Below are 4,978 nucleotides of genomic sequence, written 5' to 3' on the forward strand. Positions count from 1 at the left end.
AGAGAGAGAGAGAGAGAGAGAGAGAGAGAGAGAGAGAGAGAGAGAGATGGATGTAGCCCTTATAGAGCGAGTTCTTGTCGGATCGCGACGCGTTGACGTTTGGCGCGCACTTGCGGTGTATGTTGACAATTACACGGCCATCTTGATAATCGATCTTTCCGAATCGAGCAACCGCCATGAACACATCCATCGACATCGTTCCGCGTTTTACGCGTCTTTTCTTTGTCGAAAGTGAATCTCGCGTGTAAATAAGTAATCGGAAGCACTGAAATAACGATGTGCGATCATCGGGACTTATGGTAAGTATCTTATTAGGGAGTAATCTCCTCTTTTCTCGATATACACAGCCAGTGCTTGTCGTGACATATCGTCGACTCAGCATATCTTTCTTATTATATTATCTTTGTTACTATTATAATCTTACTTAAGCAGTAATAGAATCGGGCGATTGTTGAACTTATTAATTAGAAATACAGTGGTAATAAGAGGGGGATAGATAAATAATATGGCATTATAGATATACGTGACGCCGAATCTCGGGAGATCTGTCTATTAGTAAAGGATACATAAATACAACAGCATATTCGTATGTTAGTTACGCATTCGCATCGAACGATCGAAATATTGCATTCAGATATTGAATCAGATTATTACCGGCATCGCATTATTTAATATGCGTTTTTCAGGTCGAATTGTATTTACGTGGATATCATCAGCATCAGCATCAATACCGGTATCAGAGCCACAGCCAGAAGCCAGGATATTGTATCAGGAAGGAAGGATAAAGACATGACGACGGAACATAAATTTCTAGGTATTTCAAGTCACTTATTATATAGAAGGTTTCCAATTTTAACACGTTGAATGCTGATATGTGATTGGTGATATGATATTATTGCATCTCGCATTAAATTACATGTAAAATATAATTGATTATATTTGAAAAATTGGTTTTGCAATCAATGAAGAGACAGTGAAATGAGATAAAATGTATATATGCGGTAAGAATTACATTTATTTACCATATATTTGGCAATTTAATGAGAGATTTCTGTTGAATTTTTATACAGTTAATAAAAATCAACACGGTAGTTAATGTGTTAGCAAATATTTGATGAATTTATTTAAGAAAATATCTTTCTTTCGAGTCGAAATTTAAGTCGACATTTATAATCTGTCATTATTTAGGCAATAATTATATCTTCATAAATCTCTGATTATTCAACTTGTACTTGTCCTATTCCATAAGGCAAAATATATTGATCCAAATAACCAAATAACAGTCCATAAACACGAATTAGTATTTAATTATACTCTCAATCTAAGATTATAAGTAATTTACAACTGTGAATACCAATCTTGAAATTTAAGTCTTAAGTATCAATTTTTATATTTTATAATGACACAAAGAATTCAAACTTAAATTTGCCAATGTCTTCTTCTTTGACTACTATTCAACTTTGTTATTGTAACCAATTTAAATTTAAATCTTTATTGGTACACAACTTTATTATATAATCATATGATATATCATATATCATGCAACTATTATCTTTATCTTTCCAATTTATTTTCTCATTTTTTTTAAATCTCCACATTTTATCAAAATTTCTAACGTTAATAAAAGAAAGAGAATAATAAGGAAAAGATTATAAGAGTGGATATAGATAGTTTATTTCAACATTTACCCATATTAAATATATAACATATGGTTATTTCATAAATTTTATATATTTAGAGCTGAGTAAATTATGTAATTAATACATTGTTGGTTGAAATTGAGGATAAAGATTAAATGCAAGTTGGAGATATAATACCTATCATATCTCTTATCTTGCTTTAATTCTTATTTATTTCAATCAGCAATGTGTTAATTATATACTTACTCAGCTATAGATAGAATACATATAAGATTATCAAATATTATATACTTGACATAAGTATAAAGACTGAAATAAACTATTTGTATTCATTTCCAATTCTTCCTTTATTATTTTCTTTTTTTGTTAGTGCTGGAAATTTTGATAAAACATGGAGATTTAAAATTAGATGGAAAAGAATAAGTTGTAAAGACAAAGACAACAGTTGTGTATAGGTTTAAATACAGAGATCTCTATTGAGATATAATCAAATATTAATATCAAATATTAATCATATAATGAGTTCTCTATTAAGACTCCAAGACAACAAATAGTTACAAATAGTAACATGAAGATAGGACAATAGTTTGTATTACTATAGAGATTCTGCATAAGTTCTTCAAGTTAGAAATTTGCAGAGTTAATACAGAACTGAATGGCTAACTCGGGAAATTTATACAATATTGATTCAGTTTCCATATAAGGGAGATCTAGGTTACCTATTTCTACTGCATGTGTTTGCGTAATTGCTAGTTTAACAATAAATAAAACGATTTTTGCTTCCCTGTTGCAAATATATACTAATTGCTAGCAATTAATACGAAACGCAGTATTTTGCGATTCGATCAAGCGATCAGGAAAAAATGAAGGCAGAGCACAGCGCGAAATTATAAACATCATAAACATTTACAAGTAATTAATTACGTGAACGGTGACATGACATGATTGGTTTGCGAATACGTGATGTGTATGTGCAATATGCCTCTCGCGTGTGGCACGTCGCGCCACCGGAGCAAAAAACTCCGTTCGCGATTCGGTCGCTTCTTCCGTCGTATTTTTTTTATCCTGCCTTTTTTAGGGTAGTTTAATCCCGCCGCGAACGTGTAATTAAAATTTGCGCGAGCTTGCGGTTATTATGCGGGGAATTCGCTGACACGTAAAATCATGCAAAATGTCGGGCGTAAAAGCTTCACCGTCAGCTCGTCTCCGAACAGCGTACGGTTAATGCACTGGAAGTGAAATAGCAGCTGTCCCAATTTGAATTCGGGAATACGGGCGCGTGTGGGATATGCACTCTTGCCAGGAGACAAACGTCGTTAGAGTTTACGGTAATAAAAATGGAAGCGTCTATATGCGGGAATATGCGGAATACATATTGGCGAGTAAAAACTCCCCGGGCTTGGCGGAAGGCTGACGGTGGTGATTTGTTGCGCGAATGTCGCTGTGGAATTGTTACTGTAAATTCTCGAAAGCCGCCTACGCGATAGTAGGCAGTTTTCCAGAGATATTGTCCCGCAGATGCTACTGTGTTAATCGCTAATGCGATATGTAACTTTGATGAATTCATTCGCTAGCTTCAACGAAAATCTCACGAGAGACAATCGTCATAATTTTTTCAATTAAATATCTTGACTATTAAAGAGATGTCGGTTATCGGCATAATGTAGTTTCATAATTTGCACTGTTTTTCTATTTGGTTACATAGAATCGCTAATATTGTCACAGAGTAAAAGTACTAATATCAATGTTAATATGAAGACATAAAATATTATGTCAAAAACAAAAAAATGTTTTTAAATTTTATCTCAACATTTGATCTTTCCATACATTAACAATTGTATTTTTACTCTGCGTAAAAGCATTTGCAAATCTACACTGAGAAAAAAATTTACTAAATTTCAAAAAACGTTTGTTTGGATAGTACTGTGAAGATATTTGTTTAAATTAAGTAATTATTTTTTAAAATTAAAAAAAGAAGTTTTAAATATAAATGTTTCTTTAATTTTAGATAATTTTAATTCTGAATAATTACTTAATTTAAACAAATATTTTTACAGTACTATCCAAACAAACGTTTTTTGAAATTTAGTAAATTTTTTTCTCAGTGTATGCCAGCAAATAGAAAAATAGTACAAACTATGTAATTGCATGTTGGTATCCTCTTAAGCATCGAAATGAAATATTCGCGAGAATCAATAGCTCCGAAGAACAAGTGAAAAATGAAATCTTGCTACTTATCAAGTCCGCTAAAATTAAAAATGGACCTAAATATTTGATATTTTGATGTTTATTTGATATTTTTATGATCAAGCGCGCGAAATTGTAATTAACATGAATGGCGCATCACGATTTTTGATGCCATAATTTTACCCAAAATGCATATGGAAAGTATCTAAATGTTTAACACCTACTTTTCTCTACACCGAAAACTTGTGGTTAATTTCACATATTCCACGTTATTAAACGCACCAGGTAAAATTACGTGTTTTTCGTTTTTATGTGTCGTATTTCTATATACTGACGGCACTGCGCGTACTTTCACCGCGACAAATTGTGAGGATCGATAGATGTCTCCCGCAACCCTCTGTGTGCGCGCCCTCCATTCCTGCACCCACTTCTCTCACCACTCACCTCTTCCTCTCTACTATTTAATATTTATTTATTCAAATATTCGTCGTGGCCCGTTTCCATGTGCGCGCAGCGCAGACGTCGACGGCGGTTCTCCGCGCCGTGACATTCGCCGCATCGACGAAATTTTACATTTTTTTCACATGGACTTGGGCTTATGGGTACGTCGACGTTTTCCGACCGTTTCGCGTCCTGCGATTAATACACGATACAACGTATTCGCCGCCGCAAAAAGCTCAACGCGAAATGTTGAAATTGTAGGAATCGCCGCTCTTGAGATGCATTGGCCGTTTTTTCTCTTTCTTATATTCGTTAAAACTTGAAGTTGCAAACGAATTCCCTCTAAAATTTTCTTCTCTCAAAAGATCGCTGTTTATGTTCGTCGTTTTTAAAATGCGAGATTTTTAATTTTAAAAATGCCTGGACGCGCACCTAATTTTGGACATTTTTGGTCTTTAAATACGAATATTTAAACCTTTAACATAGAATGTATGTATATATATTTTATATTGAAAGTTTTATTAATATTTGTAAGTTTTTTTAATATTTGTATTTAAAGACAGATTAAGAATGCGTTGGATAAAGCTCTTATTCAGGAATTAATATTCTTACACGATTAATAATACATTGAGAGAAAAAATATCTAAGAAATAAAAAATATTTATTCGGTAAGTACTACAATATAACATATTTATTGATATAAAATATTT

This window comes from Odontomachus brunneus, unplaced genomic scaffold, assembly GCF_010583005.1.
Source record: "Odontomachus brunneus isolate Ranch 3 - 2012 unplaced genomic scaffold, Obru_v1 Obru_scaffold_001, whole genome shotgun sequence".
In the NCBI taxonomy this organism is placed as follows: domain Eukaryota; kingdom Metazoa; phylum Arthropoda; class Insecta; order Hymenoptera; family Formicidae; genus Odontomachus; species Odontomachus brunneus.